The 22,057-nt window shown below is 45.2% G+C and overlaps 1 long non-coding RNA gene across 1 annotated transcript; it reads left to right on the top strand.

Moving 5' to 3' along the window:
* Positions 1-350: 350 nt before the first annotated feature.
* LOC121275271 lies at positions 351-14,788 on the top strand. The gene is made up of 3 exons (XR_005942375.1): positions 351-425; positions 6,046-6,173; positions 14,465-14,788. It is a non-coding gene; the product is annotated as an uncharacterized LOC121275271 (long non-coding RNA).
* The last annotated feature ends 7,269 nt before the right edge of the window (positions 14,789-22,057 follow it).

Below are 22,057 nucleotides of genomic sequence, written 5' to 3'. Positions count from 1 at the left end.
TGTGCAAACGGGCTGTCACATTTCCCCCCATTATAATAGTGACCAGGATATTTTGGGTGGCAGGGTTTTTCCCTTCCCGCCATTCGAAGAGACTCGGGACTTCCTCCTGTGTGAGGGGGCGGAAGTCCCGCCTGCAGCCAATTGACACTCATTTGAGAATGAAATGGCTACAGGGTACTCAGAGTCGGCGGGGAACACCCCCCCCCACCCCCCCCACCCCACCCCCACATCTCCGAGTACCGTGCAGCCATTTCATGCTTGAATGCTTCCACCCCCTCACTCAGGAGGAAGTCCCGCCTTAGAGAGCTGCCGGCCAATCAGATTGACCGGCAGCTCTCTAGCCCCTGCAGCGATAGGAAATGCCGTGAATGGAAGAGGAAGTGCATGTAGAAGACAGAGCCCCAATCCGGGGACTGGATGGCAAGGTACATTATCGGGGTCCCAGAGCAGAGAGAGAGAGAGGGTAGAGACCTGTGGGAATAAAAAGTGGGCGATTAGGGGTGTTGGAGGAAAGGCTGGGGGCAGTTGTAGGGGGGAGGTCCAGGGGCCACTGGACCTTACGGGATGGGGGGGGGGAGGTGGGGGTGGTACCTTGTGAAGTTTACTCACTGGCCTGAAGTTAGAAGGGGGCTTCTGAGGGAGGCACCACTCCCCAGCCCGCAACCCCCCACCCCCCCCACCTTCCAGCCCGAGGCCCAGGCCTAAGCCTGATCATTTTCGGGCTTCCCCCAGACCAGGTAAATCCTCCTAATAGCTTAAAAATTGAGGCTGGGTGGGAGATGTTCTTTAAGTGGCCAATAATTGACCACTTAAGAGGCTCAACTGGGGCAAGGGTGGGCGGTCCATCCAATGCCTTGTCCGCCCTAGTGTGAAATCGCTGCGAGGTCAGATGGGCGGAAACCTGGAGGGGAATCCATTCCTTAAATTTCACGCCGCCACCCTCCACCCACCCCCCCACCCCTGGCCCCCGTCTGGCCTAAAAAAGAACGCTGATGGGGGAGCATGAAATTCAGGCCAGTGAGTAAGCCTCACAAGGTACTTAATTGTCTGTGAATCACTTTGAGACGTCCTGAAGCTGCAAGATGCTACAACCTCCTCCAGCTCTCAACCCTCTGAGATCGGAGGCTCCTCCAATTCTGGGCTCTTGGGTAGCCCTGAACTTAATCTCTCCACCAATGGCTGTCATGCCTTCAGCTACCAAGGCCCTAAGGTCTGGAATCGCCTCCCAAAATCCCTCCACTTCTCTCCCTCTCTTTTCTCCTTTCAGGCATTCCTTCAAGGCTAGCTCTTAGGACAAGCTTTTGAGTCGCCTGCCCTAATATCTCCTTATGTGACTTGGGGCAGGATTTCTTTCCACCACGCTCCCCCCACCACCCCCACCCCCACCCCCACCACACCCCCTCCAACCCCAGGGCTGGACAGTCGATAAAAACAGCGTGCCAACTGGCCTTTCCATTTCCTGGCTCCATCCTGCCCCTAAGGCCATTTTATCGGAGGTGAGATGGCGGGTGGGTGGGGGTTGCAGCGCAAGTGATGGGCAGACAATTGAACTAATTAAGGCCTATTGGGGCCTGACTGGGATTTCCCACTCAGTCTCCAGGCTCCCGCTGGCGGTGGGAGACCAGTTTAAATGCCTGGAGATGTTCTCACAGTGTCAGACCTGGGGGAGGGGAAGTGCTCCAGGCAGATGAATAGGCCCTCCCTGCCAGTCTGGATTTAACAGCAGCCACAGGCCGCCATATGGGGGCAGGGGGGGGTGGGGTGCGGTGGTGGGGGTTGTCCCCACAGTGTTGGGCCAGTTTTCTTATTTTCAATTTTAAAAAAGTTGGGGAGATGAGGTCCCCATTACTTCCCCTGTCCCTCACTTACCTACCGTGGCATCCTGCTGCTACTGCCAAGCCAGAGGGCCTCCCCTGGCCCTCCAGCTTCAAGGTCCTCTGGCCAGTTTGGGGAAAATGGCAGGGGAGTGACTGTTCCCCACACAGTGCAGGATAGCTTCTGACACCCATTTGAGTCTGACAGCAGGGACGCTTCGTCAAGCCTGCAGGAAAATCCTGCCCTTGGTGTCAAATCCTTGTCTCATAATGTACCTGCGAAGTGCCTTGGGATGTTTACTACGTTAAAGGTGCTACATAAGTATAAGCTTTTGCTGTACAAATGCAAGTTTGCTTGTTCTCTTGCTTCTTTCTTCCCTCCTCACAAGGTAACACCACAGTGCAGCCAAAAACTGAAACCTTAAAGCCTAATTGGCAATTTTATAATTTAGATTTAGAAATTTGTCCTCAGGTTTTGGCAAGGCTGAATATATTGTACAATCACTTGTTACACTGAACGATCGGGTGGCTTGATACAGTTAACCATATAGTGTGGCCAAGAGCCCGATATATGTCAGGTAATTAGATTTTACAAGAGCCTCCATGGTCAGTTTTTTTTCTGGTGCCAGGTCACAAGTGATCAGATTCATTAAATTCCCCAATGGTCACTATGGGATATAATGGGTTGCTAGCCCATTATTACAAATATTGCCTGGGTCACTTGGTAGCAGGTGAAAGCCCCAACATTGTGAGGCCATATCATCCAATATTCAGTGGAGCAATTTCGGATTGAATGAATCTGCTGCAATGCTGGTACATTAGGACTGCAACTGTCACTCACTGAGCCCCAGTAAAGACCCTCATTGGGAAAGCTCACTCACTGACTCCAGTGCTCACCCTCACTGGTGTCTTCACTAATTAATCCCAGTACTAAACCTCACCACGATCTGCACTCACTGACTCAGTACTGACCCTCACTGTGACCCTCACTCACTAACCGCAGCACTGACCCTCACTATAAGCTGCATTCATTGACTCAGTACTGACCCTCACTGCAACCCTCACTCACTGATGGCAGTATTGAACCCCACTGGTGATCGTCGCTCAATGACTCCAGTACTGATCCTCACAGCGACCCTCACTCACTGACTCCAGTACTGACCCTCACTGTGACCCTCATTCACGGAGTCCAGCACTAGCTCTCACTGTGACCCTCAATCACTGACTCCAGTACTGACCCTCACTCACTGACACCAGTACTGACCCTAACTGGGGATCCTCACTCATTGACTCCAACACTCAACCTATTGTGACCCTCACTCGCTGACTCCAGCACTGACCCTCACTCACTGACTCCAGTACTGACTCTCACTGGGGATCCTCACTCATTGACTCCAACACTGACCCTCACTGCGACTCTCACTCACTGGCTCTAGTATTGATCCTCACTCACTGACTCCAGTATTGACCTTCACTGCGACCCTCACTAATAGATCTCAGTACTGAAGTCTACCTCACTGAGTTTCAGCATGCAAATATTATCTGGAATAGCTGCAAGGTGAACTCGTCATCTTCAGGCTTTGCCCATCTCACAGCTCAAGCCTTGCCCATAAATCTGGATGCAGGGGCCTAGAAAGAGTAGACAGGGAGGACTTGTTTCCCTAGTGGAGAAGTCAATTACCGGGGGAAACAGGTTTAAGGTGTTTGGTGGAAGGATTAGAGGGGATATTAGGAAAAACTTTTTCACCCAGAGGGTGGTAGGTGTCTGGAATTCGCTGCCCGAATTGGGGGTTGAGGCAAAACCTCTCAACTCATTGAAAAGATATCTAATAGTGCATGAATCACAACAAAGATATATCCCGGTGAGGAAGAAGTATTCTAGGCAGGGGATGAACATGGTTTATCCATGGTTAACCAAGCAAGTTAAGGATAGTGTCAAATTGAAAGAAAAAATGTGGTGAAGATTAGCGATAAGCCAGAGGATTGGGAAAGTTTTAAAAACCAACAAAAGATGACTAAAATAATAATAAAGAGGGAGGAAATAAACTTTGAGGGTAAACTAGCAAGTAACATAAAAACAGAGAGTAAGAGTTTCTTTAAATATATAAAAAGGAAGGGAGAGAATGAGGCTGGGGAAATAATACTGGGGAACCAGGAAATGGCAGAGGAGTTGAATAAATACTTTGCATCAGTCTTCATGGTAGAAGACATTAATAGCATTCCAAAAATACTAAATAATCAAGGGGCAAAAGCTGGGGAGGAAATAAATACAATAGCTATCACTAGAGAAAAAGTACTAGGAAAACTCATGGGGCTAAAGGCCAATAAGTCCCCTGAACCTGATGGGTTGCATCCTAGGATATTAAAGGAAGTAGCTACAGAGTTAGTGGGATGCACTGGTAATAATCTTCCAAGAATCCTTAGATTCTGGAAAAGTCCCAGAGGATTGGTAAACTGCCAATGCAACACCCTTATTGAAAAAAAGGCAAAAACAGATAACTATCGGCCAGCTAGCTTAACGTCCGTCATTGGGAAAATGTTAGAGTCTATTATAAAGGATTTAATAGCAAAGCGTTTAGAAATGCATAATATAATCAAGCAGAGTCAGCATGGCTTCATGAAGGGGAAATCATGCCTGACAAATTTATTAGAATTCTTTGAGGAGGTAACAAGCAGGATAGATAAAGGGGAACCAGTAGAAATAATATATTTGGATTTCCAAAAGGCGTTCAATAAGGTACCACACATAAGGCTACTTAATAAGATAAGACCCATGGTGCAGGGGGTAGTATATTAGCATGGATAGAGGATTGAGTAACTAATAGAAGACAGAGAGTTGGGATATGGGGGGAGGGCATTTTCAGGATGGCAACCTGTAATTAGTGGAGTGCTATGGGGATCAGTGCTGGGGCCCCAATTATTTACAATATATATTAATGACTTGGATGAGGGAAGGCAATATACTATCACTAAGTTTGCAAATAACACAAAAATAGGGGGGGAAGGCAATTGATGAGGATGTCACAAAGAGTCTGCAGAGGGATATAGACCAGTTAACTGAGTTGGCAAAAACTTGGTGGATGGAATATAATATGGGAAAATGTGAGGTTATGCATCTTGGCAGGAAGAATAGAGGAGCTGAAAATTATATAAATGGAAAAAGACTGAAGAAAGCTGCAGCACAGCGGGATTTGGGGATCCTTGTGCATGAGTCACAAAAATAGGCATACAAGTTCTGCAGGTAATAGGGAAGGCAAATGAAATGTTGGCCTTTATTTCAAAGGGAATGGAATACAAAAATAGGGAAGTCTTGCTAAAACTATACAAGGCAATAATTAGACCACACCTACAATACTGTGAACAGTTTTGGTCCCCTTATTTAAGTAAAGATAAACTGGCATTGGGGGCAGTCCAGAAAAGGTTCACTAGGTTGATCCCGGGTATGGAGGGATTTTCTTATGAGGAGATGTTGAGTAGGTTGGGCCTGTACTCATTGGAGTTTAGAAGAATGAGAGGTGACCTTATTGAAATATATAAGCTTCTTAGGGGGCTTGACAGGGTAGATGCTGAGAAATTGTTTCCCCTTGTGGGAGATTCTCGGACCAGAGGGCATAATCTCAAAGTAAGGGGTCGCCTATTTAAGACAGAGATGAAGAGGAATTTCTTCTCTCGGATGATAGTGAATCTGTGGAATTCTTTACCACAGACGGCTGTAGAGGCTGGGTCATTAAGTATGTACAAGGCTGAGACAGACAGATTTTTAATCAGTCTGGGAATCAAGGCTTATGGGGAAAAGGCAGGAAAGTGGAGTTAAGAATTATCAGATCTACCATGATCTCATTGAATGGCAGAGCAGATTCGATGGGCCGAATGGCCTATTTCTGCTCCTACGTCTTGTGGTCTTATGAAGTGTTATAATTTGCAAGGCTACAGACCAGGTGCTGGAAGGTGGATTAGGGTGGGCGGCTCGTTTTTTCTGAGCCAGCGCAGAAACGATGGGCTGAATGGCCTCTTTCTGTGCCGTAATTTTTATATGGTTCTATGGATCCTAGCGTGTGGATGCAGGCTTCACAAATGGAGAAGGAAGATTTTTGAAGAAATTATGTTTGAAGTGTTTTTGTACCCAATGCTTAATGTTGATCCATCCATTAATGGACTTTGTTGTGCAATCCTCCATTTTTAAGTGGCTTCTTTTCTCCGCTAATACTTTCCTTGCTTTAACATTCCACAGAACCATAGGTTACAGCACAGAGGGAGGCCATTCAGCCCGTTGTGCCTGCGCAGGCCTTCTGCAAGAATAACTCCGTTAACATCACTCTCCCGCCTTTTCCCATAGCCCTGGAACATTTTTCTCTTCAGGTAATTATACAGTTCTCTTTTGAAAGCCACAGTTAAATCTGCCCCCACCAAACTCGCAGGCAGTGCATTCCAGATCCTAACCACAAGCTGCGTAAAAAGGTTTATCCTCATATCAACTTTGGTACATTTGACATTTACCTTATGTTAGTGCCCTCTGGTTCTCGACTCTTCTGCTAATGGGATCAATTCCTCCCTATCTACTCTGTCGAGACCCCTCATGTTTTTAGATAGTTCTATCAAAGATCTTCTGAATGTTCTCTTCTCTAAGGAGATCAATCGCAGCTTCTCCAATCTATTCACATAACAGAAGTGCCTGATCTTTGGAATTGTTTTCGTAAATCTTTCCTGCACCCTCTTTAATGCTTTCACATATGTTATAGAGTCGATTTTCCAGGTAACTTTTCTTGGTGGACACGTTGAACTTTATTTACAAGACAGCAGCAGCAACTACATGTGTGCATAAAACTCCATAACTAAAGAAGAAGTCTCCGTTAGAGGTTGCCCACGCTGCTAACCCATTGGTTTACACAGATCATGTGATCTCACAACATTGATTATTCTTAAAGCTACAGTCCTACATTTTAAAAGCTGTGATTACTATATTCCTCCCCCTTTGACTTTTCTATACATTTTGTATTTACAAGGATATTCATCTCATAACATTGCAATACTTACACAGGTCATGAAATTACAAGTTCAGTCTTTCAGGTGGTTTCCTGATCAATGTGGAATGTCGTAGCTCCATGACTTTTGCTTCTTTGACAGGAACCATATTCTCTGGAACTGCATTAACATCAGGTACCTCATTAGGCACAGGCAGCTCAGTGTTTTCCACTCCGACAGAGACATCGGGTATGCCAGTCCTCGGTTGAGCAACTTCAACAGGAACCACAGCTTCAGCAATGGTTACAGGTGGAACATCATTTTGTTGGGGTTTCTCTTAAATGATCCACATGCTTATGAGTAATCCAGCCATCCACTTCCACCTGGTATGACAATGGTCCGGTCACATAACTTACTTTACCAGGTAACCACTGCAGTCCTCCATCAAAATTCCTTACATATACTGCTTTTCCAACAGTAAATTCTCACTCACAACTATGCAAATCATGAGTAGCTTTTTGGTTCCCTTGACTTTTCCCCACCTTCCCCTCTAAATTGGGAAGTATCAGGCTTAGCCTTGTTCGAAAACGACGTCTCATCAATAATTCTGCAGGCGTTGCATCTGTTGTAGTGTGGGGGGGTTGTAGTGTGGGGGGATTGTCCTGTAGTGAAATAGGAAACAAGCAAGTTTAGTTTCCAACAATTCACCTGTTAACTTTTTCATTCCCTCCTTAAAAGTTTGTACTGCTCTTTCTGCCAGTCCGTTAGATGATGGATGGTCAGTCTTCATGTGGTTGATACCACTGATATCACAAATCATTGAAATTTAGCGCTCGTATATGCAGTACCATTGCCTGAGATGATTACCTCTGGCAATCCATGGATAGCGAAGCTGTAGCGTAGTTTTTCTATAGTATAGTACAGTTTTTCTGATGTTGGCGACTTTACCTCATAAATGTCTAACCACTTGGAATGAGCATCTATAATCAATAGAAACATGGTTTCAAGGAAAGGACCAATGTAATCAATGTGCAATCGCAACCAAGGTCTACCAGGCCACTCCCATGGATGAAATGGGGCTGCCACCAGTGACTTTTGTAGCTGTTGACATTGTACACACCTTCTCAATATAGCCGTCCATCCCCGGCCACCAAAGGTAACTTCGCACGATCATCTTCATTCGTGAGATTCCTGGATGGGCACAGTGTATTTCTGCTAAGAGTAGTTCCCTTCCTTGTGAAGGAACTATTGCACATACACCCCATAATAGAATACCATTGTAACTGCTCATCCTGTGTCTTTGGTTAAAAAATGGCTTCAATTCATCAAAGACTGGTTCCTGGGACCAACCATGTAAAACTTGGTCTCTCACTCAAGGCAGGACTGGACCACGATTCCTCCAGTTTCTTATCTGCCTGGCACAGACCAGGTGAGGAATCCAGGAAATTCATCACTAATACAAGCTCTTGGGGAATTGGGACACGGACATTGTTCTCTTGCAAAGGAAGGCGACTTAGGGCATCAGCATTTGCTATATGAATCCCTGGTCTATGCACAAAGGTATATTCATATGCCTCCAAATTCAGGGCCTATCTTTGCATTCATGCAGAAGCTCTGGGAGGTATAGCTTTTTCCTCGCTAAACAGGCCCAAAAGTGGTTTGTGGTCTGATACTATTGTGAAATGACGTCCGTGCATGTATTGGTGGAATTTTTTTACACCAAAAATAATTGACAGACCTTTCTTATCGATCTGAGAATTTCCTTTCTCAGCTGTGGTAAGTGTCCTGAATACATAGCCTATCAACTTCCCTGTGCCGTTGTCCATTTTGTGAGATAGTACCACTCCCACTCCATAGAAGGACACTTCGCAGGTTAGCACCACTTTGTCGGGTCGTAATGCACTAACAAATTTGAAGAGTGCAAGAGCTATTTTACTTCCATGAAGGCTTCTTCTTGGGGATGACTCCCAAAACCAACGTTGGTTTTTCTTTAGCAATGAATGTAGAGGGGCTAGAACTGTTGATAAATTTGGTAGAAATCAGCCATAACAATTTACTATCCCTAAAAATGATTTAAGTTCAGAGATATTCTTAGGTGCAGGTGCCTCTCTGATTGCTTTAACCTTCTCTTCAACAGGGTGTAAGCCTTGGGGCATCTACCCAGTGGCCCAAATAAATGACTTCATTTGCCTGAAAAGTACATTTTTCCTTCTTTAGGCACACTCCTGCTTCTAAACCTCATTTCAGGACTTTCTCTGGGTCAGCCAAGTGTTCCTTTTCTGTGAATCCAGATATCAGTACATCATCCAGGTACTACCTGAGGTAGTCCTTGTGACAAGCTCTCCATTGTCCCCTGAGAAATGGCACAGACCGAGAAAACACCAAAGGGCAGGCGTGTATACTGATATAACCCTTTGTGGGTATTTATGGTCACAAATTCTCAGGAGACATCAGTTGCCGATATGCGTGACTCATGTCAAGATTTGTAAGCGTTGTCCCCCCTGCTAGTTTGGCATAGTGGTCTTGAATCTTGGGAATAGGGCACGTGTCCAGTTTGGCTGCTTTTTTGACCGTTAGTTTATAGTACCCACAGGTCTGGATGGTCTGGTCTGGTTTTAGGACAGGGACTATGGGTGCTGCCCATTCTGAGAACTGAACTGCTTTTATGACACCTAGCCTCTCTAGCCGGCTCAACTCAGCATCAACCTCCTCTCTCAGGGCACATGGCACCGGTCTTGCTTTCAAGAAGCAATGAGTAAATCTCAGCTTGTTGGCCTTGGATTTTTCCCAGTTCATCCTTGAAGATGGTGTCTTTTTTTTTAGCAGCTCTGACAGTCCCCCTGCTCGCAACTGGAAGATTTCAGACCAGTTTAATTTAATCTCCTTCAACCAATCATGACCTAGAAGGCTTGGCCCTTCACTTTCTACCACCATCACTGGTAGCTGTACTGACTGGTGTCTATGATGAACAGTTACTCTGGTGATACTTTTTACCTAGATTTCTTCGCCTGTGAATGTTTTCAACTTGGCAGATGTTTGTTCCAAATTTAATTGTTGATCACCTTTATTTAAATATCAGAAAGTGTGTTCTCCCATTACAGCGGTAGAAGCACCTATGTCTACTTCGATTTTTTAAGGGTTTACCATTCACTTGCACTGTGACAATAATTGACTCTGTCTTCCCAACTTTCATGTTGAATAATGAATAAATGTCAGAATTGTTTGTTTCTGGCTCTTCTACGCTGTCTATTTCATTGGACTTTGACTATTGCCTGGAAGCCTGTTTTAATTTCGCTTTGCAATGTTTCAATATGTGTCCACTTCTGTGACAAAAATAACACTCCACCTTTTTAAATTGCCAATCATTAGGAGAATGATGGTTTCCACATTATTAAAAATTAGTTTTGTATTTTGCTGCTAAGCTGTTTCCTCTCAATTTTCGGCTAGCGTGGGCTGCTTGCTGCTTCACGGTGGATTCCTGGCTTTTGCTGACTGTTCCCATCCAACCAGGAGAACGGCGCCATTTTGCGCCACTTGAATCGCTTGTGAATACGTTACAGTGCTGTCCATGGCAAGCGCTATTTCTAACACTTTCTTAAAATCAAGATTCACTTCAGCCAGCAACCTTTGCTCAATAGCATCCTCCTGCATGCCAAACGATCCCTGAGCATGTCATTCAGGGTTTCACTGAAATCACAATATTCCATTAGTTGTTTTAATTTCACCATGTAGGTAGCAATGGTCTCCCCCAGCGCTCTATTCCGTGAATCGAACCTGAACCTCTGCATTGTGGCTGAGGGCTTGGGTTGAAAATATCCCTTAACAAGGTCCACTAATTCACTGAAGGTCTTCAAATCTGGAGCACTGGGGGGTCATCAAGCTTTGAATTAAACTGTAGATCTTTCCCCCACAAATACTCTTTTCCTCCACCGTGATTTCATCGGCTTGAAAGAAGTACATAAAACTTCCTATACATCTGTGCCTGGTTCAAAGGGATCACTTCTGCCAAACTGTGACAGCTCAGAAGAGTATATCTTCCTTTCTTTTTAATCAACTTAGATACTCACAATCGCTGGGTGAGGGACAGTACTGGACCTGATTTGTCCTCGTCGCCAGTTTGCTATAAAGTTGATTTTCCAGGCAACTTTTCTTGGTGGACACATGTAAGTTCCAAGCCACCTGAACCAGCTGTATAAGTACTGTTGCTAAATAAGGAAGGGGAGGCTGGGAATTCTGTGCCAAGTAACTCACCTTCTGATTCCCCAAAGCCTGTCCACCACCTACAAGGCACAAGACAGGAGTATGATGGAATATCCTCCAATTGCCTGGATGAGTGTATCTCCAACAACGCACAAGAACTTCAACACCATCCAGGACAAAGCAGCCCGCTTGATCGGCTCCCCATCCATCATGATAATTATTCCCTCCCTCCACCACCAGCGATGCACAATGACTACAGTGTGTGCCACCTGCAAGATGCATTGCAGGAACTCACTAAGGCTGCTTTGACAGCACCTCTCAACCTACAAACTCTACCACCTAGAAGGACAAGGGCAGTATGGGAACAGCACCACCTGCAAGTTTCCCCTCAAGTCATGCACCACGCTGACTTGGAGTTAAATTGCGGCTCCTTTATTGCTGCTGGGTCAAAATTCCGGGAACTTCCTCCCTGTAACTGGACTTACACCACATGGACTGCAGCGGTCCAAAAGAGGCAGCTCACCATCATCTTCTCCAGGGCAATCAGGACTGGGCAACAAATGCTGCCCCCTCCCAGCAATGGCCACATCCGATGTATGAATTAAAAAACAAACCTTAGGCAATTTGTATCAAATGAGTGACCACATGCTATGTTTTCACGGGGTGACCCCTCATCACGTTTCCTCGTGTAAGAGACGGTAGATCCCCCTCCCCCATATGGAATTCAGGCCTGCTTCTGGTGACATTATGTGCCACCCTTCTAAAGAATCCTAAAAACAAAAGGAATGCTTCAGAATTGCAAAATACAGAGCTAATGTGGGTAATTTTTGTCAAGGCAAAATAAAAGCAAAATACTGCAGATGCTGGAGACCTGAAATAAAAACAGAGAGTGCTGGAAAAACGCAGCAGGTCTGGCAGCATCTGTGGAGGGAGAAACAGTGTTAACGTTTCGAGTCCAATATGACTCTTCTTCGGAACTTAGTTCGGAACTTGAAACATTAACTCTGTTTCACCCTCCACTCATGGTGTCAGACCTGCTGAGTTTTTCCAGCACTTAGAAGGACTTAGCGGTCGATTTGTCTAGGGAAGAGTGTGTGGATAGCCTGGATCATGTTGAGATCAAAAAAGAGGAGGTGTTAGGCGTCTTGAAGAATATTAAGGTGGATAAGTTCTCAGGACCAGATGGGATCTACCCCAGAGTACTGAGGGAGGCAAGGGAGGAGATTGCTGGGGCCTTGACAGAAATCTTTGTATCCTCACTTGCTACGGGTGAGGTCCCAGAGGACTGGAGAATGGCCATTGTTATTCCATTGTTTAAGAAAGGTAGCAGGGATAATCCAGGAAATTACAGGCCAGTGAGCCTTACGTCAGTGGTAGGGAAATTATTGGAGAAGATTCTTCACGACAGGATTTACTGCCATTTGGAAGCAAATGGGCGTATTAGTGAGAGGCAGCATGGTTTTGTGAAGGGGAGGTTGTGTCTCACTAACTTGATCGAGATTTTCGAGGAAGTGACAAAGATGATCGACGATGGAAGGGCAGTGGATGTTATATACATGGATTTCAGTAAGGCCTTTGACAAGGTCCCTCATGGCAGACTGGTACAGAAGGTAAAGTCACACGGGATCAGTGGTGAGCTGGCAGGATGGATACAGAATTGGCTTGGTCATAGAAGACAGAGGATAGCAGTGGAAGTGTGCTTTTCTGAATGGAGAGCTATGACTAGTGGTGTTCCGCAGGGATCAGTGCTGGGACCTTTGCTGTTTGTAGTATACATAAATGATTTGGAGGAAAATGTAACTGGGCTAATTAGTAAGTTTGCAAACAACACCAAGTTTGGAGGAGTTGCAGATAGTGAAGAAGATTGTCAAAGGATGCAACGGGATATAGATCGTTTGGAGACTTGGGCGGAGAAATGGCGGATGGAGTTTAATCTGGACAAATGCGAGGTAATGCATTTTGGAAGGTCTAATACAGGCAGGAATTACACAGTAAATGACAGAACCCTTAAGTGCATCGACAGGCAAAGGGATCTGGGTGTACAGGTCCACAGGTCACTGAAAGTGGCAACGCAGGTGGATAAGGTAGTCAGGAAGGCATATGGCATGCTTGCCTTCATTGGCAGAGGTATTGAGTATAAAAGCTGGGAAGTCATGCTGCAGCTGTATAGAACCTTGGTTAGGCCACACTTGGAATATTGTGTGCAATTCTGGTCACCACATTACCAGAAGGATATGGAGGTATTGGAGAATGTGCAGAGGAGGTTTACCAGGATGCTGCCTGGTCTGGAGGTTATTAGCTATGAGGAGAGGTTGGAGAAACTCAGATTGTTCTCACTAGAGCGACAGAGATTGAGGGGCGACTTGATAGAAGTTTACAAAATTATGAATGGCATGGACAGAGTAGATAGTCAGAAGCTTTTTCCCAGGGTGGAAGAGTCAATTACTAGGGGACATAGATTTAAGGTGAGAGGAGAAAACTATAGAGGAGATGTGTGGGGCAAGTTTTTTAGGCAGAGGGTAGTGAGTGTCTGGAATTCGCTGCCAGAGGAGGTGGTGGAAGCAGGTACGATAGTGGTGTTTAAGAGGCAGCTTGACAAATACATGAATAGGATGGGAATAGAGGGATATGGACCCCGGAAGTGCAAAATGTTTTAGTTGATGGGCAATATGATTGACGCAGGCTTGGAGGGCCGAAGTTAGCCTGTTCCTGTGCTGTACTTTTCTTTGTTCTTTGTTCTTTGTTCTTTTTGTTTGTATTATTAATCTTAACCTAACCTGTCAATTGAGAAAACATGTAGGATCCAGTGGAATGCTAGTTTCATGTCTTGCTGACTTTCTTTCTGGATCAAAGTCAATTGAGAATATTGGGAAGGGGTAGGGTGTGCATAAAACTGATATTGCACCTGATCCTATAGGTTCCTGGCCTGGTGAGTTAGGTGGTGAGTAACCCCCAACCCTGCCTTTAGGTGTCTGTGTTCTCTGGATCTCTGACGCTGGGTCAAAATACTGGAACTCTCTCTCTCTAACAGCACTGTGGGTGTACCTATACCACATGGACTGCAGCAGTTCAAGAAGGCAGCTCCCCACCACCTGCTCAAGGGCAAATAGGGATGGGCAATAAATGCTGGCCTAGCCAATGACGCCCATATCCCATGAACGAATAAAAAAAAATTGGCATCTTTATGAACAAACCCAATGTGCACTCAAAAGCAGATAAACTTCATAGGCTTAAAGGGACACCCGCCAACATTTTGCATGCTGTAATATTCTGAACCTTAGAAAACTATATCCTTTTAAGTTATTATGAGCAATGATATGAGAGATGTTTTTAAATAGCAATACAGTAACATAGTTACCAGCTTTTGGACTGGAGAGTGGCATTGTTCCATCTAGCCTATCTTCTATTCACAATTATTCTGTATAATTTTTAATCATGTATTTATGAAATAATTTATTCTTTGTTCTTTCTTTGTTTCCCCTCTGCAGGTCTCATTGGGTCATGCACCAGACCAGTCTGCCACTGTGCTTCCAGACCTTTACTAAAGACCAAAGAGCTGTTTACGCAGAGATGTTCATAATCCTGAAAGAGCTCAATTCTGTACAGACAGTTAAAGGCATGGTGACATGACCTGTCTGGTTCCATTGGATCTCAGCTCACTGGCACGTCACTGATAACATCGCTGATCTTGGGTCAGATGGCCCCTCAAACTCATGATTTCTAACCAAAACCAAAACTACAAAAGTCCTCGCTTTATCTCAGAAATATTTGATCACACTCTCAGAGATAATAAAATATTGGCTGAAGAATAAGTCAGGATATTGAAGAATAACATGTAGTAAACACATGGGTAGGAGGAGCCTCTGTTTGGCAATAGTGGCAGGACAAAGCTCAATGAATTGATGTTTTTGTTAAAAGAGAGGGCAGGTGAATGTCATATGCTTCCCCACTATCAGAAATATTTCAGCACACTGCCGCAACATTATGCAGATTAGAATATTAAAAGTATTTACTTTATACTTTATGAATTAAGGGCAATGGAAGTGTGTAACTGTCTCCCCTCCAGAAAGCTGTTGAGGCTCAGGATCAATTGAAAATATCAAAACTGATCTTGATAAGAGTTTTGTTACTCAGAGGTATTAATTTACAGAACCAAGGTGAGCAGATGGCTTTAAGGTATAGATCAACCATGATCTTATTGAATGAGGGAACAGATTGGAGGAGCTGAAAGGCCTGCTCTTCTTCCTATGTGTCGATAGCTAATATAATTCCAACTTTTTAAACTTCCACTCATTCCATCCCTCAGCGACAGAATTCACATGGACATTGACAGCATCCAGCTCTACCTCACCACCACCTCTCTCAACTCCTCCATTGTCGCTAAATTATCAGACTGCTTATCCAACACCAAGTGCCGGACGAGCAGAAATTTCCTCCGATCAAATATCGGGAGGACAGAAGTCATTGTTTTCGGTCCACGCTCCAAACTCTGTTCCCTAGCTGCCGACTCCATCCCTCTCCCAGGCAACAGGAGACTAAACCAGTCTGTTCGCAACACTGGTGTCACATTTGACCCCGTGATGAGCTACCCACCACATATTCGAAACATTACTAAGACAGCTCATTTCCACACAGAATCACGTCCAGACTTGTTCTCTGAATGAGAAATTTGCCAAGCGCCATTCCTCCACTTTCTCCCTATAACCTTACATATTCTCCCTTTTCAGATAACAGCCTAGTTCCCTTCTGAATGCCTCGATTGAACCTGCCTGCACCACCTCCATAACATCGCATAACTTCAGCCCTGTCTAAGCTCATCTGCTGAAACCCTCATTCATGCCTTTATTACCTCTTGACTATTCCAATGCGCTCCTGGCTGGTCTCACACTCTACCCTCCATAAACTTGAGATTATCCAAAACTCTGCAGCCCTTGTCTTGACATTGGCTGCCAGTTAAGAAACATATTGATTTTAAAATTCTTATCCTTAAATTCAAATCTCTCCATGGCCTCACCCCACCCTATCTCTGTAATCTCTTCCAACTCCACCAGCCTCTCAGATATCTGTGCTCATCGAATTCTGGACTCTTGAGCTTCCCTGATTTTAATTGCTCCCTTATTGGTTGCTGTGCCTTCAGTTGCCTAGGCTCTAAGATCTGGAATTCCCTCCCTAAACCTCTGTGTCTCTCCTCCTCACTTTCCTCCTTTAAGACGCTCCTTAAAATCCACCTCTTTGATCAAGTCTTTATCTGACGGAATATCTCCTTATGTGGCTTGATGTCATACTTTGTCTTATAATACTCTTGTGAAGTACCTTGGGGTGTTTTAATAGGTTAAGTGTGCTATATAAATATAAGTTGTTATTGTTTTAATAACATTTATAAGAAAACAGGTAGTTGCTTACTGATATTATTGAGGAGGGTGTGCCTGCTTCTTGCTGAAGAGTTTGTCTAAGCCATATTGAACAAATGTCTCCCATAAATCATTCTATCCAAAAACCAACATTTGTCTTTCAGGGAAAAGTGGGTGGAATTGTAGAATGCCATTCCATCAAAACAGCTGTTAAAAACCCTACATCATTACAAACAGTATTTGATTTATTTAGTCTGCTAAAGCAGTGGCCCTGCAGAGCATGGAGATATTGGTTCAAGGATGGTCTGAGACCAATTTGACAGGCCTGTGTGTGTAATGGGATGACAGTGCTCCAATGTAAGAGGCTGCATATTGCTTCTTGTGGGATTTTTAACAAAGGGCTCAGTGTCTTTAATCAGCGGCAGGCAGCCCTGAGTGGTTTCGTGGAGGCATTAAGGAGAATGCAGAAAAGATTCACGTCAATGGGTCCAGGGATGGGGAACTTCAGTTACATAGAAAAATTGGAGAAGTTGGAATAGCTTTCCTTGGAGATGAAAAGGTTGAGAGGATATTCAATAGAGATGTTCAAAATCATGAGGAGTCTGGACAGAGTAGATAGGGAGAAACTGTTCCCATTGGTTGAAGGATTGATAACAAAAGGGCACAGATTTAAGGTTTTTTTAATTCATTCATGGGATATGGGCATCAGTGGCTAGGCCAGCATTTATTGCCCATCCCTAATTGCCCTTGAGAAGGGCAAGGAATTGGCAAAAGGAGAAATGGCGACATGAACAATATGCAGCCTCTTACATTGGAGCACTGTCATCCCAGTACACACACAGGCCTGTCAAATTGGTCTCACACCATCCTTGAACCAATCTCTCCATGCTCTGCAGGGCCACTGCTTTAGCAGACTAAATAAATCAAATACTGTTTGTAATGATGTAGGGTTTTTAACAGCTGTTTTGATGGAATGGCATTCTACAATTCCACCCACTTTTCCCTGAAAGACAAATGTTGGTTTTTGGATAGAATGATTTATGGGAGACATTTGTTCAATATGTCTTAGACAAACTCTTCAGCAAGTGAGTGGTTAGGATCTGGAATGCAGTGTCGGAGAGTGTGGTGGAGGCAGGGTCAACTGAGGCTTTCAAAAGGAAATTGGATCATTATCTGAAAAGGAAAATTGTGTAGGCTACAAAGAAAAGGTGGTGGAGTGGTACTGGGTGAATTGCTCCTTCGGATGCCGGCTTTGGGCAAGTAGCTGGGTGGCGGGACATAGATGAGGCTATGGTCTCTCACTGGAAGGGAGGCCCACATGGTTAGCCAAGTTCCCAGTAAGTAAATATTTCTCCCTTTAATCAAAAATGTACAATCTCCTATCAAGTCCTTCATAACAGAAGGGACACCAACTGTTTTGACTTTTTGCAAGATGAATTACAATATATTAACTTTCCCGTCATGAGGTATGACCAGAGTGTTAAAGAACCAATAGGATGTAAGAAGTGATTGAAAAGCAATGTGGGGCCATGTAAACATCCTCTTTGCCTGTATTTCTTCACAGAACAATTTGCCATTCAGCCCTTGGTGAACGTGGCTGACTCTTTGCTTATGTTATTCTCTTGTTATCTTTCCTTTATTCAAAGGCGTTGTTAATGCAAATACATGAGACATTTGTGTAACAACATTACTCATGCTGAAACAAGGACAGTCAAAAGCCTAAGGGCAAACATTGCATTGTGTCATTAATTATGAGCCCCTCATTCATTCATTCCTTAATGCCTCTTCATTTAGGCTGTTAGTTGCCCTTAAACCTGTCTGGTGAGTCAATTGGACCGGGTGTGGGGAGCTGTGAGCTGTCAGTCACTGCCCAGCTTTCAGGGCCATGGCTCTGAACATAATTTCAATGAGCTCCTTACAAAGGGTCAAATTGCCAATAAACTGAGTTTGAAAATCACTAATCGCAAAAAAAAATTATGATCAACTTTAATATATAAATTTTCTGCCAAGTTTGTTTAACAAATTTGCTCTGAACAGTCATGATATGAGAGAGTTATTAAGACAAGTTATTGAGCAAGATGGCATGAGTGGACTGGACTAGATCAGCAGAGACAAAAACAGAAACAGAAATACCTGGAAAAAATTACCTGGCAGGATCTCTACTGATTATAGATCAGTAGAGATCCTGCCAGGCCTCAATTTTAAACTCGCTCCCCCACTTCCCAATGATTGAAGGAAGAGCTGTTGAAGGGTCGTGAGGACTCGAAACGTCAACAGTGCTCTTCTCCGCCGATGCTGCCAGACCTGCTGAGTTTTTCCAGGTATTTCTGTTTCTGTTTTTGTTTTGGATTTCCAGCATCTGCAGTTTTTTGTTTTTATCTCTGTGTTAAAGGAAGAGGGTTGGTTTAAAATATTGGGATTGAGCAGTCTAATCCCAGTGCAACCCCATTCCTGGCTGCCATAATGTTGAACAGGCTAATGAGACTCCCGTAATAGCAGGCGGGAGGTGGGGGCAGCTGTTAAGAGCGAAGGGCCTTCACATCCCCTGGTTATAGAACTCCTACCAGGCTCTCCCAGTTAATATCGGGGCCCCTTAAATAACTATTCATTTTCAGCTCGATCGGGTTCATTTTAAATTGCTCTGCAAGCGCAAATTGCTCTGCTGTTTTTGCCGCCCTGTTTCCACTCCATTTTTATCTGCCACCTTTGTCCCGGGGCCTCTCTGTGGGTGGCCCACGCTCCTGCCTGTTTCAAGTGGCTGTCTTTAAAGGGACTCTCCCGGGCTCTTCGGAAATGACACACCAAGGAACTCAAGCATGTCTGGGGTCAGGGATCTTGGAGGAGCAGGTGAGGGGCTTGGGGGGGAGGTCAGGTTCAAGAGGCCAAGGGAAGGGTTAAAGAGGAAGGATGATCATGGGTGGGATGGGGAACTGGGGAGAGCTGCTTCAGATGGTCCCACGGGAACGCCTGCCCTTTGCCCGACAGCTCCCCCCCCCCACCACGGGTTAAATACTGGCAGGGATGGTATGTGGCCCTTAAGTGGCCATTAATTGGCCATTTAAAAGCCTCAATAGGCTCAAGGCTGGTTGATGTCCCTCCATAAAATTTCAGACAGGTCAAGGGCAGGCAGGTAGGTGTTGGGAAGGCCATCCTTTGGATTCTATGTGGTCCCCCCCAACCTTCAAATCCACTGGCGAGTAAGTGTAAAATCCAGCCCATTGAGAAGCTAGATGATGATGATGGAAGTGTGAACCAATGTATCAGTATCCTATTCAATACTGTATGGTCAACGCCTTGGCTGTTTCTGCAGTTTAATCCAATACTAGCCAGGAATGAGGGAATAATTTAAATTTAAGGGGGAAGCTAATTTTTAAACATGTTTTCTCAAGCTGTAGGCATTGCTGGCAAAGCCAGCATTCATTGTCCATCCCTAATTGCCCTGATAGGAGTGTTGGGCCTTCATTTTGACAAATGAGTGACTATTTCAAAGAGCATTTAAGAGTCAACTATGTTGATGTTGGGTGTGGAGCAATAATGAACCGGTTGTGACAATCCAACAGCTTCATGGTCACTTGAGCTGATACTAGTTTTGTATTTTAAAAATATCCAAATTCAAATTTCCAGTTGGTGGAATTCCAGTTTGTAATTTCCTGGATTATCAGTCGAAGTCTGCTAATTACTAGCGCAATGACAAAACCCGCCTACACTAAAATCCTGCCTTGAAAATGCCATTACTCCGGTGCAGCAGAATTGGAGGTGCTCCTGCAGGGGATGTGTTAGTTGCCCATTGACGTGGAGCTTTTGGAGTCAGTTTTCCTCAGTGTTTACGAAGAGCTGAGCCAGGGAGGAGAGACAGTGCCTGCAGATTTGTTGACCTAGTAGCGTACACCAATGGTCTGACTGTGGTGTTTACCAGTCAACCTGTCATGCCTTCTTTCATCTTGCACTACTTCAACTATGAAATGATGGGCAGAATTTAACGTAAGCGATGGGGGTCTTACCCGTTGGCTGGAGACCTGGCAAGAGCCCTGTGTTGGATAATGGGAGGGGACAGGTGCAGGGTGGGCATGGGGATGGTAACAGGTTTTGGCTGTGAGGGGAGGAAAGGCATGTGGCGGTGGATTGTGATAGGGTCCAAGGTAATGGGGGTCAGGGGCCGAGGTTCAAGTGTGGCAGAGGGGAGAGGAAAGGTGATATTGGGCGGATCAAGGGTGACAGGGGGAGGGTAGAAGGTGGTGAAGCGAGTTTGAAAGGTGACATGCACCATTTTTCCAAACTGACTTTGACCACGCAGTCAGTCAGTGAGATTCCTTGAGGTAGGAGGAGGGTCTTTTCAGTTGGGTGGAGTTCAAGGTCAGCACGTGTCGAATTAAAGCGGCACCCTAATAATTGTGGGACAACTGGATGTCAAAGATGTTCACTTGTGTTCTCCTCTCTATGGTAAAAGCTGCATTGTAGCAGGTTTGTTCCTGACTCATGGGTCTCACAACATCCAGATCCCAGCAAGATGTGCAACTGCCGTTCATTCTGTGCCATTTGTCATCGGCTGCAGTCAGAGGCAGGGATGAAGGGAGGGAGGGTGGTGGATGCCTTCAAGGGGCACAGCTGGTGGAGAGCAGCCAACTCGTGACTCCAAACCTTCATTTTTCCCAGTGGATGGTCATGGCTGGCAAGGGATCATGCGGTTAGTCTTTCTATGCTGCCAAGGCAGTGGTCTCTCTATTGAGTTTTGAGGGTGGTGGAGACATGTGGAAAAGAATCTGTTTGAGGTGTCTTGTACATGGTTCTCATCACCTTTGTCAAAGAGCAATGTCTCCATACACATTCATGCAAAGGTTACGGGGAGAAGGCAGGAGAATGAGGTTGAGAAACTTATTAGCCATGATTGAATGGCGGAGCAGACTCGATGGGCCGAATGGCCTAATTTCTGCTCCTATGTCTTATGGTCTTATGGCCTTATGAATAGGAAGAACACCCAGCTCTGGTCCTCCAAGATGTCCTTTACCTCGAAGGGATGGGGTGGGAATGCCGTGTCTAGATGGAAGCCTGGTTAAGGGCTTAGCACTGGCCTTCTGGCTTTGAGATGGAGGGAAACCTGTAAAGGATGTACTTACTTAATATATCACTTCAATTCGTTCACCACATCCACTGAGGCACAAACAATGCAGGCTGCAGGCAACCCTGCCTTGGTAATGGCTCTCATCCGGATGAGGAGAATGAGCCAGGCCCATCGCTGGTTGGTACAGGGCCAGGAGGAGCAAGCCTGAGCAACAAGAGGCAGCAGGGCCCCTACAAGATCAAGAGGCTGGCGAATATGGACCACTGCAATAGCGAACATTGGCCTGACCATGGTTGTATCGCCGGCGGTGCTCTTACTTAGAGATGAGCAAAAGGCAATGCCGGAGACACCCTCACACCTGTCAGCTTCTACAGGATGGGCTGCAGCCCCAAGGACTCTGTAGGAGTAGTGCGGCGTTCCTGGCCTGCAATGAGTGAGTATCAGTTGAGAGATAGTTTCCACTGGTCGGCGAATCTAAAACGCGGGGCACAGTCTCGGGATAAGGGGCCGATCATTTAGGACTGAGATGAGGGGGAATTACTTCATTCAAAGGGTTGTGAATCTTTGGAATGCTCTACCCCAGAGGACTGTGGGATGCTCTATCATTGAACATATTTAAGGTTGGGATAGACAGATCTCTCAGGGGATCAAGGGACATGGGGAACAGGCAG

The sequence above is a fragment of the Carcharodon carcharias genome, chromosome 2, assembly GCF_017639515.1.
Source record: "Carcharodon carcharias isolate sCarCar2 chromosome 2, sCarCar2.pri, whole genome shotgun sequence".
NCBI classification, from domain to species: Eukaryota; Metazoa; Chordata; class Chondrichthyes; order Lamniformes; family Lamnidae; genus Carcharodon; species Carcharodon carcharias.
This window is presented reverse-complemented; position numbering and strand designations above follow the sequence as displayed.